Source organism: Rattus norvegicus, chromosome 14 (assembly GCF_021556685.1).
Source record: "Rattus norvegicus strain SHRSP/BbbUtx chromosome 14, alternate assembly SHRSP_T2T, whole genome shotgun sequence".
Taxonomy (NCBI): domain Eukaryota; kingdom Metazoa; phylum Chordata; class Mammalia; order Rodentia; family Muridae; genus Rattus; species Rattus norvegicus.
The window spans coordinates 101,470,001-101,483,566 of NC_141547.1; the positions used below are offsets into that span (position 1 = coordinate 101,470,001).

At 46.5% G+C, this 13,566-nt stretch overlaps 1 pseudogene; it reads right to left on the minus strand.

Annotated features, from left to right (window-relative positions):
* Positions 1-12,860: 12,860 nt before the first annotated feature.
* LOC120096825 (small nucleolar RNA SNORA17) lies at positions 12,861-12,968 on the minus strand (annotated as a pseudogene).
* Between the last annotated feature and the right edge of the window lie 598 nt (positions 12,969-13,566).

Sequence of the window (13,566 nt, forward strand, 5' to 3'; positions counted from 1 at the left end):
TGAGAAGGATTGCATAGTTTTAGGGACATTTCTTGTGTCCACAACTAAACCATACAAGGCTTATCAGTGATAAGTCATAAAAAGACTCACTGGGTTTTAGTCATAACCAAAGTTAGCTTTGCCCTTGAAGTGCATTCAAGTTCAGCTCAAGAATACTTTTGATAAATATTTAGCTTGGTGTGGTGGTTTGAATGAGAGTGGCCCCATAGGCTCATATATTTGAATACTTGGTCCCCTTTTGCTGGAAATGTTTGTTAAGGATTAGGAGGTGTGGCCTTGTAGGAGATGTGTCACTAGGGATGGGCTTTGGGGTTTCAAAAGCTCGTGCCCAAGCCCAGTCTCTCCCTGATCCCTCTATCTCTCTCCCACTCTCTCTCCCTCCACTGCCACACCCTCACCTTGCTTGTAGATCAGGATGTAAGCTCTCAGCTACTGCTCTAGCACCATGCCTGCCTATTGCCCTGCTCCCTACCATGATGGTCATGGCTCAGCCTCTGAAACTGTAAGCAAGCTCACAACATACTTTCTTTTTAAATAAGCTACCTTGGTTATTGTATCTCTTCATAGCACTAGAACAGTGACTAAGACTCTAGGCTTGCTGATGTATAATCCCTCCTACCAGGGAAGTTGAGGAAGGAGGATCACAAGGTTAGCCTGATTAACTTTGAATCTGACTCCAAGGGAAAAACAAAAGCTGGAGATGTAGCTCAGTATCTGTAGGTCTGTCGGCATCCAATATAAAATTTCTTTTACCGGATTCAGTACTCAAAAGCCTTATACATGTTTAAGACTATAAAATTATAAATTCAACTGAAAAATAAAAGGTACACTCAAGGTCGATTGCGAGGAGCTGGGCATTACCCAGTCATAGAGCTCTTTGTTGCCTTGTGTATTGGTTCGTTTTGATTGTCAATGCGACAGGATCCAGAATCACCATGGAAACAAACCTCTGTGTGTTTATGAAGTGGATTTTAGATGAGGTTAGTGGAGGCGGGGAAACACTGTAAATGTAAGCAGCACCTTGCCGTGGACTGGAGCTCTGCCCTGAAGAAAACCAAGTTGAGTTGAGCACCCGCATTCATGTCCCTCTGCTTTCTGAGTGTATCGAACACAACTGACCAGATGAGTGTGGCCACAATGTGACCAGCTGAGTGTGGACACAATGTGACAAGCTGAGTGTGGCTGAGTGTGGCCACAATGTGACAAGCTGATTGTGGCTGAGTGTGGCCACAATGTGACAAGCTGATTGTGGCTGAGTGTGGACACAATGTGACAAGCTGATTGTGGCTGAGTGTGGACACAATGTGACAGCTGCCTTGATTTTGCCATGGTGACTCCCCCACCAGGATATACCACTGTTCCCTTGAACTCTGAGGCAGAATGAACCCTTCCTTCTTTCCTTCCTTAAGTTGCTTCTGTCCAGGGTTTGGTCACAGCAATGACACACTAACTAAAGCAACATGACTTAGGCCTGAGCTTTGTCCTCAGCACTGCCGAGTGACTAATAAATACCTTAGTGAAAAATACAAAAAGATCTTCATGGCTGAACAGCAGATATTAATGTTGTGCTAAGTTGAATTAAGTGCTTGATGAACCTGGGGTGGTGGCCAAGGTCAGGTCAGAGGACGGAAGAGCATAAGCATCAAGCCTCCGTGGCTACTCTGAGATACCTGAGCACCTGTCTAAATGAATCAATACCATCATGGATATTCTATGACCATCTAGGTCATTTCCAAATGAGATATACTGCTGAAACATTAACTGCTGGACAAAAATGTAAGCTTTTCTACATGCCGCTTCATATTACAAAGGAACAGAAAATATTGGAATCTATTTATAGCATGGCCTATGTGGCACTGGGAAGTCTGGCTTCTGAAAAGTAATGTGTGTAATTACTACAAAAGGCAAAACAGAGAACCTGCCTCAAATAATGTGTTTGTATATATGTTTGTGTTTGCTTGTGTGTGTGTGTGTGTGTGTGTGTGTGTGTGTGTGTGTGTGTGTGTTTTCTGGGTTTACAGGGGCATGAGGTCACATCATACTTTATGAGTGTCTCAGGGCCTCATGATTTCTAACAAGTATTCTTACCTGCTAAGCTTTCTCTCCAGCACCTGAAAAAAAAATTCCATTTTGCTTTTTGATTCAAAACTAAGTGTGATATTTTCCATAGAGACCCATGGAGGATCTCAAAAGACTTGCTCTTCTTCTAGAGAGAGAGTGTGAACTCAGTAGACTTCTTTGATCTGTTAAATTAACATGGGAAGCATCATTGAATAAGGGTGAGATTTAACCTCCTCTATGTTATATTTGGATACATATTAATATGAACATTCCAGAAGGTTTATGGAATTCCTGAACAGTTATATTTATATTGATATCAGTATGCATTGACTAGTTAATACTTGACAGGTCAAAATTCTAGTTACTATTTTAATCTGCTGTATACTATAGAAAACAAGCAAAATCTCCTTTTAATTGAAGCATTGAAACTCCCAGAGATCTTTAACCAAAATGTCACATAATGTTCATCATGACCTAAATCAACCTAGGGAGGAAAGAGTTTATTTTCATATAGTTCCAGATCAAAATTTATCACTGAGGGAAGTTAAGACAGAAACCTGAAGAAACCATAGAGAAATGATGCTTGCTGGCTTGTTCTCTGTCTTGCTCACATGCTCATGCTTAGCTGGCCTTCGTGTCCATCCCATGGGCATCTACCTAAGGACAGTGCCATCTCTTGAGTTGAGGCTTCTCCTCTTAAATGACTCTGGTGGTTGATTAAGAATGGCTCTGTAGGCTCATATGCTTGGGAAGTGGCATGGAGGTATAGCCTTGTTGGAAGAAGGGTGTTGCTGGGGGTGTGATTTGAAGTTTCAAAAGTCCAAGCCAGGCCCACTGTCTTTCTTTTCCTGTTGCCTGTGGATCTGTATGTGGTATTTCTACATACATATTCTTCTCCAGCACCATGTATGCCTATATGTCACCATGCTGATACCGGTTGGAGATCTAAACCTCTGAACCTGTAAACAAGCCCCAATTAAATGCTTTCTTTATAAGAGTTACTGTAGTCATAGTGTCTCTTCACAATAATAGAATACTGACTTGCCTTAGTTGGTACCAGGAGTGGGATGTTGCTGTGACCGGCCTGACAATGCTGCTTGTTGGCGAATGTGATTTCGGAACTTTGAATTAGGAAAAAATTAAGCCCTTTAAGTAAGGCTGAAGGGGCCATACTCATGAGAGCAGAGAAGACAGATGCTGAAAGCAATGCAGATTATGATGGGTTTACTCCAGCGTTTTCAGAGTGGAATACTAATAAGTGGCCTGGATATTTTGATGTTTTGGCAAAAGATATGGCCAAAAGAACTTTTTCCCTCGCCCAAAAACTTCTGCCTGAAGTTAGAGAAGTTTGGATTAATGGTATTGTCGGAAGACATTTCAAGACAGCCCAGTAGTGACTCTGTCATGTGGTTATTAGCAGCCACCCTTATGCGGATCTATAATGAAAAGGAGAAGGCTGAGCAAGGAAAACCACAAAATGTACAGTGTGAAGAGAAAAGGGGCATCAGGAAGTATAATGGAGCTAAGCCCTGTGGTCAAGGAGATAAAAAGTATAAAGAAAAGCCTGGTGCTAAATGGTATAAAGAGAGTGCCGACCTCAGGGCGACACCCTACTCAGCTAAGCTTTCAACCTGTGCAAGAGAATTAAAGGAAGGGTTGAGTAGTGAAGAGAACCATCAAAACCAGAAAGCTGGTACACATGCAATTGCACAAAGGGGCCATGTTCCAGCCCCAGCAAGCAGCAGCATCTTCAGCCTCATGACTCTGGCTTTAGAGTCAAGGGTACAAGACAGGGGTTGTGGAATCTCCCTCCACAGCTAAGGAAAGGCCCTGAGGCCGGGCATGTGTCAGGGGTGTCCCTGCATGGAGGCCCAGAGAGGCCACTGCATGAAGTCGTGAAGGTAAAACCTGGATTTCACTGGAGACCCCAACATGTTGGAAATGTCATGGGACACCTGCTGAGGAGAGCTGTTAACAGGGAGTGGAATGGCTCGAGAAAAATAATTGTGTTGCAGTCGACAAGATGAAAGGAGTTGGAGATCTAAAGATTACTTTGACATCAGACATGGAGATTCAGAGCGTGGAGTTTGCCCAGCTGGTTTTCAATCTTGCTTTGGTCCAGTGTTTCCTCACTATGCTCCCTTTTGGAGTGGTAATGTATACCCTGTGCCATTATATGTTGGAAGTACGTGATCTGAATTCTTATTTTGATTTTACAGGGGATCACAGTTAAGAAACTGGCATGAGTTTCAGAAAAGCCTTTCAACTTTGGACTTTTAAACAGTGTTGAGACTTAAAGACTATGGGAACTTTTGAAGTTAAACTGAATGCACTTTTGCATTATGATACGACTATAAGCTTATGCTGGCCAGGAAGTAAAATGTGGTGGTTTAAAAAGGAATGGCCCCCATTGGTTCATAGATTTGAATTCTTAAGAAGTGACACTCTTTGAAAAGACTAGGAAATGTGACCCTCTTGGATGACATGTCTCTGGGGGGTGGGTTCTGGGGTTTCAAAATGTCAAGCCAGGCCTAGGGTCTCTCTCTTCCTGCTGTCTTCAGATCCAGATGTAGAACTCTCATCTCTCCTCCAGCACCATGTCTGCCTGGATGCTGCCATGCTTCCCACCATGATGATTCTGGACTGAACTTCTGAAACTGTAAGCCAGCCCCAGTTAAATGCCTTTCTTTATAAGAGTTGGTGTGGTCACCATGTCTCTTCACAGTAGCGGACAGTGACTGCAGCCTGTCTTGTTGACAAGGCTGACAGGGCTCTCTTCGGTCCTTGTTACCTACAAAACAGCCACTCTTACTGCTTTCCCTCCTGGGAGCATCTACAGACAATTACGATTTCGAACTGTTTCACTTTCATTGAAGAGACTGTGAGAAATGCTTTGAAATATAGTCTTCTAGTGCTTAAAGAGCATATCCTTCGGGCAGTGGTCTAGACCTCTAATCCCAGCCTAAAGAGGCCGGGACAGAGGCCTGACTGGGCTATGCAGAAAGACTTGTCTCAACAAATTAGAAATGAAAAACATTGGATTAAGAATGTCTGGAATGCTTAGGGAAAAAACTAGAATTCAATATAAGAATTAATAAAATGAGTTTAAGTTGACTTTTTAATTAACCATTGGTTTTTCATTAATTAACTTTTTTTTAGATTTATTTACTCCGTGTCTATGAGTGTTTGCTCACATGTATGTCTGTGCACAACGTCTGATTCCTGCTGAGACCGGAAGAGAGCACCAGATCCCATGAAAGTGGAGTTATAGTTGGTTATGAGTTGCCATGTGGGTCCTGGGAATTGAACTCAGGTTCTCTGCACAAACAACCAATTGCTCCTAACTTCTGGGCTCTCTCTCCAACCTCTTGAGTCATCGTCGTCATCACTGTCATCATCGTCATCATCATCATCGAGACACCTGAGGTTTAATGGTAGAATAACTTCTTAGAATTTCCCAGCTCTGTTGTCAGAACTGCAAAAGAAAAACAAAACAAAATAAAAATAAAACAAATGAACAAAGACCCACTGATTCTCAACATTGTATTTAAAAAATCACTAATTGTATCCTCTTGTTTTCCAGGTTTAAAGACACACACACACACACACACACACACACACACACACACACACACACACACACAGTGTCATACTCAACAGACCATCCTCAAGCCTCAGCCTCCCAAGTGCTTTGAGTACTAGTGTGAGGTACCACAGCAGCCTTGATCAGTGAGAGATACAGTCTTCTACCACCTTTAGCAGCCTGAGGGTCTCCTCAGAGATCTCAGACTCTGGGGCTCTGGAGCCAGCATGAAACAGACATTTATTAGGAAAAAAACGTTTAAAGCAGATAGAGCCACTGTGGGCTTTAGAAAGAGAGGCACTCAGAGAAAGGATAAGTCATGCCCAAGGGTAGATGTGTCAAAATTCATGACTTTTGTGAATTCTGAAATATCCTTCTGTGCTGGATCATTTTATTACATACCTTGGGCTGGCTTTGAACTCGCTACGTAGCCCAAGCTGGCCTCAAACTCAAAGCAATCGTCCTGCCTCAGCCTCCCAAGTACTGAGACTACAGACATGTTTGCCTTATTCCGATTTACATTTTTCTCTCCCCTGTGACCATCTTGACATCTATTCCGATACTTTCTTATATTCTATTTCCGGCATGTGAAGTGTCAGGCTCACGATAAATTCCTCTACCTCCAGTTCAGTTTACACAACAAAGCAAGCTTTGGTGGCTGCCCTCCAGGCTCACAGGAGCACCGGATGAGAGAACCAGAAGTGAGAAGCACAGAGGGACACCAGGAGATAATGACGACCTAATCAGAAGGAAGAAACACAAAACCTAAAGGAAAAAACCCTCAAGCTGAACGTGCTAACACGGGAAGCTGGAGAACCGGGAGCCAGCCTGGGTTATGGATCAAGCCTTGTCGCAAAAATAACGGGGCTGGGGATTTAGCTCAGTGGTAGAGCGCTTGCCTAGCAAGCGCAAGGCCCTGGGTTCGGTCCCCAGCTCCGAAAAATAGAAAAGAAAAGGAAAAAAAAAAAAAAAGGTGTGCTAGGTCTGAGCCACACCGCAACTAGAAAACAGGCTTTTCCAGTTCACAGTCTCGGGGTTCACAGTTTGATCAAACATCCTGCAACAGGCTTTGGTATAGATCCGTTACGCTCTGGCATTATGTTCTACTGAACCACGTACGCGAGGCTTGGGTCTGGAAACCTGACTGGGTATGGAGGGAATGCAGAAAGGACAGGCACACAGAACCGCTGGGTCAGGTGGGTCGTGCACACTGATGGAGTGGCATGAACTACTGCAGTACCCTGGAACCACAACAGGTTTGCTATACACAGCACGGGGGAGGGGGGTGGAGAGCAGCAGTCTCTGCTACCTTGGAGGGGGAAGCCGCGGTGGCTAGTTTTTTGCTCGCACTGGGAATTGTGGATAAACCCCTGGAGTTGGATCAGAGAAAGGAAGGAAGGCTTTACCACGCTGAGCGTAATCCATATTGGGAAGGCTTTGCCAACTTCACACAGGTCTGAGGCACTGGTACCTGCCACAGCCACACTCGTGTCAGACACACACTTCCACTCCCCACAAGGTCCTTCCATGCCTGCCTCAACATAGGACACAGCTGGGGAAATGGCTCGCCAAGAATGCCCCCGGATTCTTGAAGGTTCTCCCGGGTATAGAACATAATCCTTCACGTAACTGCTCAGCCTGGCAGTGTGGTAAAGCTGGTGCCCTGGAACAGACAGAGATTCAGTTCTCATAGCAACTGAACAAGGAGAGCTGGGAGGATGGTGCTGAGCTGGGAGTCTGTGATCCTGCTTGCCTGGGGTCTGAAGATTCCCAGCAGAGGTCGGAGAGACTCGGGAGTGAGCTGTCTCCCAGAAGCGTTACGAGAGCCAGGTCCTTCAGAGCTGATTCATTGAGTGAGCTAGACCTCAGCAAAGGTGTAACAAACGACCGGGTAGCTTATGCACCTTCCTGAAGGGAAGATCTCCGTATAAAGCTCCCAGAGACTGCCTGGCTTCCGTAAGGAACGCGCACACAGGACTGCCACTTACTTTGGTATTGGAAATATATATGCTCAGAGTCATCCTAGCAAAGGGAACGTTTGTGAAGGTTACCCATCTTGCCCAAGTAAGGAACAAATATCTACATTATACCCTGACACCAAAAACTATTTTCGACCAGTGCCTTGCTGCCTGGGTGTAGAACCCAGAGAACCTTTGGACTCTGGTAAGGATTTTGACAAAATCTGAGGCTGGATGGCTCATATTCACCTAGTGCCTGGGCCTGGAATTCTGCAATGTCTGTGACTGACTGTAGCCTCTGGGAGCACCTATGGGGCCAAGTTCTGCCTGCCCCTTGTCTCCATGTTCCAGAGGTTCTGACGCACCCCAGCAAGACAGGCATTGCTATCTCCACCTCCTAGACAGGTAGCACATTAACTCTGAATGATTTCTAACCTTCTACTTGCTTTCTTGTTTGACCCACAATGTACATAAACTGTTCCTCAGTTTCTAGGTACTTGGGATCGCAGAGAACTTTCTCCGATCTCTAACTTAACCCTGCTTCAGTCAGAGGACACAGGTTGGCTTGTGTCCTGGCTGGCTTTCTGTTGCCCTGGCAAACAGCCTGTCTAAATCAGCCCAGGGAGGGAAGAGTTTATTCCACTCACATATTCGAACCACAGTCTATCACTGAGGGAAGTGAAGGCAGGGGCTCGGGGCTGAACGGAAGTGGGGATCATGGAAGGGTGCTGCTTACTGGCTTGCTCACCCTGCTCTCACAGACCGCCCAACATTACCAGCCCAGAGGTGCAGTGTCACAGCTGCAAAGGCCCTTTCCATATCACTTATTCAGGAGGAAAACGTCTCCCAGGTTTATCTACAGGCTAATTAGACGGAGGCATTCCTCTCTTGAAGCCTCCTCTTCACAGATGACCCTAGCTTGTGTCAAATTGACAAAAATTAACCTTCACAACTTGCTTTCCTGTACATCTGTCATTTTTCCTCTGCGATAACGGCTAACCTCTGACTCCCGGATATCCTCCTGCCTCAGCCTCTTGAAATGACACCTAACTCTTGGACCACCGTACCCAACCCTTTAAAATGTTTGAGCCTGGGTGAGCGTGTTCATTATTTTCCCGTTGCTGGGATAAAACACCACAACCAAGGCAACCCAGAGAAGAGGAAAGTTGTCTGGGCTTACAGTTTGAGGTGGCCCATCACGGCGTGGGAGGCACAGCACTGGAGAGATCGCATCTCCGACCGCAAACCGGAAGCAGAGAGCAGACCGGAAGTGAGACTAGGTCACGCCCTCTAAACATTCCATAGCTTCTCCTAAGGGTTCCCTGGCTTCTACCAAAGAACAGGCCAAGGTGGTGACCAAGAGTTCAAATGCCTGAACCTCTGGGGGTCGTTTCTTATTCAAACCTCCACAGCTGCAGGCGTAACTCAGTTGATGGAGTGATTGCCTCGCGTGCCTGAAGCCTTGCGTGCGATCCCAGCTCTGTGTAGACTGGAAACAACAAAACAAAACAAAAAAAAAAAAACCTTTAAAACTATGGAAACTTGTTTTATGGTGCAGAAGATTGCTAGAAATAATGTTCACCTACTGGGAGAAAACGCAAGCCTTATTATGCTAATGGGAGGCCTCAGGTCTGGGAAAGATTTGTTTCTCACTGTGAACCCAGGCACTGGAGTTTGGATTGTACACAGCAGCCCGATGGGTTCAGTAAATGCGGGTTCCCTCCCGAGAGAACCGGCTGCCTTTCTCAGTGGTCTTCACACAAAGTGGCAAAGATCCTAATTAGAAACTGAAATTTCCGGTCTTCAGGTATCTTCAAAAAACAGTGGCCATATGTTTGGACCCATATATATATACACATACACACACACACACATATTTTAGTGTGAAAACATGAGTGGAGATTTTAAATCTCCGGATTGATTGCCTTTGGAGGGCTACTTTGTTTCCCATTTCAGAATTGAATATTCATAGTTTATTTACACGTAAATGTGTTTCGAAGGAAAATGTAATCCGTTTTGCTCAACGTCACTGACGATTTAGACCAAGTGTAGTGTCGCATGCCCTCAGCACTTGGGAGTCAGAGGGTGAAAGAACACTGCAAGTTCAAGGTCAGCCTGGGCTACACGGGGAGCTTCGCAGCTACACAGCAAGACACTGTCTCAGAAACAACACCAGAAATCAAGAAAAAACAGCGAATGCCCATCTAGTGTGTCGAAGTTGAGCCTAACTGCAATCAGCCCCAAGGTTCAACGCATGAACAACCTGGAGCGAAATGTGTTTAGAATCATTAGTTATGACACAGATGCATTGCTGGCCCAGAATTATTTTTTTTTTTATGATGCTCAGAATCAAACCAGGGGCCTCGAACTTGCTAAGCATAGGTTCTCACTGAACCGAGAGCTCAGTGGTTGGCTAGACTCACTAGCCCGCAAGCCCCAGGGCTTCTCCTATCTCTCCCTCCAAGTGTTGGGTTGCAGACATACGCCATGCCTGGCTCGTGTTGATGCTAAGGAGGAGTCCTTACCCAGTAAGCAGCCATCTCCACAGCCCAAGAACGCATAGTTTTAAAGATGTGTTTTATTTTTAATTGTGTATATGTCTGTGTCCATGGGTATGGGCACATGAGGGTAGGTACCAGTAGAGACCAGAAGAGGGCGTCAGATCCTTTAAAGTTACAGGTAGTTGGTAGCAGTCTGACTTGGGTACCAGGAACTAAACTCTGGTCCTTGAGAAAAGTAGTGAGGCCTCTTAGCCAATGAGCTCTCTCTCCAGCAACCCCAATATGCTTCCACAGGTCACAACTAAAGAATATGAATGAAATATATAATAATCAATACAATATATTATATATGCCATATATAATGTATGGTATATGTTGTACTAAATAAATAGTAGCCTATTAAAAGAAGTTGTCATCTGGGCATTGAGCTGCACACCTGTAACCCCAGCACTGAGCAGGCTGATGCAGGAGAAATAAAAGCTCACCAAAAACAAACAAACAAACAAGGAGCTGGGGTGGGGCTGGAGAGCTGCCTCAGTGGTTAAAAGTACTTCCTGCTCTTATAGAGGTCTTGGCTTCTTAGCATCTGCACGGTGGCTCTCAACTGCCTGTAACTCTAGTCCTAGGGTATCTGAAGCCACCAGCTGTCCTCTGAGGGCTTTGTGCACGTGCGTACTGAAACAGTTTTAAAATGTTGATGGGGTTGGAGAGATCTCTCAGAAATGAAGAGAACCTGGTTTTAATTCCCACATGGTGGCTCACAGCCGTCTTCGAGTCTGATTCCAGGGGGTCCAATCCTTCCTCTGATCTTCTGATCTTCTTGGACCAGGCATACTTGTGTACACAGACGTACATGAGGCGGAACACCCATATACATTTTCACACTTGTTATCAGTTTATTAAGACAGATGAATAGGAAGTTTCCGCCCTTCCCATCTTACGGGGTGGTCCTGTCTCTCCTGAGTATTCCTGCCACTGAGACGGGATTCTTTGGTTTGGTTTCGTTGAGACAGAGTCTTGTTGTATAGCCCAGGTGTCCTGGAACTCTCAGACATCCTCCTGCCTCTGCCCCAGCTACTTATTTGGTTGGTTTAATCGCACACCAACCAGTCCTGCATATGACTGGAGCATATTAATTCTTTTTCTTCTCCTTTTTTAAAAACTTTTATTGGCTCTTTGTGAATTTCACATCATGCACCCCAATCTCCCCCTCCCCTCGTAACTGCCCTCATCCTTGCCACCTCCCCCAAAGAGAGAAAAAGGAAAAGCCTCCTTGTGGAAGCTGCAGGGTGTCCCAGTGTGTCCCACAGTGTACCCTTTTGCCCACACCTCTTTGTTTGCGAATGTTCATTGCATTGACTTGTTGGCCTGGTACAAGGCCTCTGGCTTCTGCTGCTCTATACTAGAACCTCACTGGGACGTCTCTTGGATATCTTCTCGTTACCCAGCATCATGGAGATCCTGTAGTCTTGGATCTGCAGGAACAGCCTTTTGATGGGGTAGATGTTGGAGTGGGCCATTTCAAAGCCCTGGAGCTGGGCCTGAGAGGAATCTGAGCTAGTCAGTCCACTGGCTCTCCCACTCTCCTGCCCTCAGGAGCCAGCTCACCAGCAACCCCGGGACCAGCTCTACTGTGCTGCCCTGGTGAGGTCCAGGACCTGCTCTCTGAGAGGCAGGGCCGTCTCTATCATTCTGATGCTCTTGGGACCAGCTCTCCTGTCTGCGGTAGGTGGCAAGGAGTGAGGGGGAGGGGTGTACACCTCTCCCTTATCTTTGTCTCCTCAGGGCAGACAAGTGGCAGGTCGGGCTCACACTCACATCTTTGGGGCCAGCTCGCCCTTACCCCAACACCAGGGTCAGCTCGATTGTGCTGCACAAGCGAAGTGCAGTCTCCCAAGTGCTACAGCTGGTGAGGGGCTGCTCTCATGACCCCAGGGCCAGGTCTCGCACCTGCCACAGCTGGTGAGGAGCCGGGGGTGGGGAGGAATGAAGGTAAAGGTGTCTCTTCCTTGTCCATGCCACTGCTGGGAAGATGAGTGGTAAGGCTAGCTCTCCCATGCTTGTAGCCTTAGGGCCAGCTCACCCACGACTCCCACAATGTGGGAGGACTCCAATGTCCCAAGTTCTGCAGCTGGCTGGGGCGGGGTCAGCTCCCCCTAGTACCCAGGTGAGGACCGGGACCAGTTCTGCATAGCCCTCAGACATCAACATGTTCCTGGGCAATAGCCCAGACCAGGGACATCCTCCTGGCCTTTGGTGGTAACCGACCCCTATTACTCATGGACACAGATGTGGCCCCTGGTGGCAGCACAGGCCAGGACCCCACCACGGTCCAGGTGACGTCACCAGTTACGACCCTCCAGTCCCCAGTTCTGCCTCTCTTCACTGTGCCCACATCCTTCTGCCTCTGTCTCTCTCTCTCTCTCTCTCTCTCTCTCTCTCTCTGTCTCTCTCTCTCTCTGTCTCTCTCTCTCTCTCTCTCTCTCTCTCTCTCTCTCTCTCTCTCTCTCTCTCTCCCCCCCCCATTTCTCCACCACTTACCTGCTCCTCATAGTGGCGCCTGGAGTCTCGGAGTGTCTGGGGTCATCTCTAGAGTGGTCTCAGAAGTGCTATGCTCTGCTTACCTTATGGCGTCGGGCAGAGGTCATCTGGGGCACTGTCTGCATGGCATCAGACTGGTGGTCAGCTCAGACTGGCCCCCTGTCCAGGCCCCATGGTGCTGTCCTGGTGGTAATGTTCGGTTCAGTTTTTTCAGGGAATGTTAGGCTACCCGTCATCCAGGTGTTCTTAGGTCAGAACACTGTGTGTAAACATAGCCTCTCTCCTCTCATGTGACACAGCAGGCACAACTGAAGGCCTCTAGAGGCAGGCATATTAATTCCTAACTGTGGGAAAGACTGAGGTGACAACAGGCCCTCAGAAGGCAGGGTTTTCCCACACGCTAGGCCATCATTTTCAATGTCTTTTTAATATGCTGGGCCCATGTGCTCTTAGTAGACAGGGCCTCTGGTGACAAACTCCCAGGCTGTTTGGAATGATTACTTTCTCCTAGCACCGATCCTTTTCTCAGCGGTTTTTCTTTTTTTCTTTTTTCTTTTTCACAGTTATCAAATTTTATTTGTATCTCATACTATCACTATAAATCATGTATTACAGAGAGTATATACATACAATTGAGTACATTGAGGTTTTTCTTTCTAAAACAATCACCAGTCTGCAGGTCTAGACCGAGGTGACGGTTCCGGTTTGCGGTAGTTCTGTTATGGCCCGGGCCCTTGCATCTGCTCAGCGTTTTCAATTAAACCTTGTTGGCAGGGGGCTGGAGAGATGGCTCAGCGGTTAAGAGCATTGACTGCTCTTCCAGAGGTCCTGAGTTCAAATCCCAGCAACCACATGGTGGCTCACAACCACCTGTAATGAGATCTGATGCACTCTTCTGGTGTGTCTGAACAGCTACAGTGTG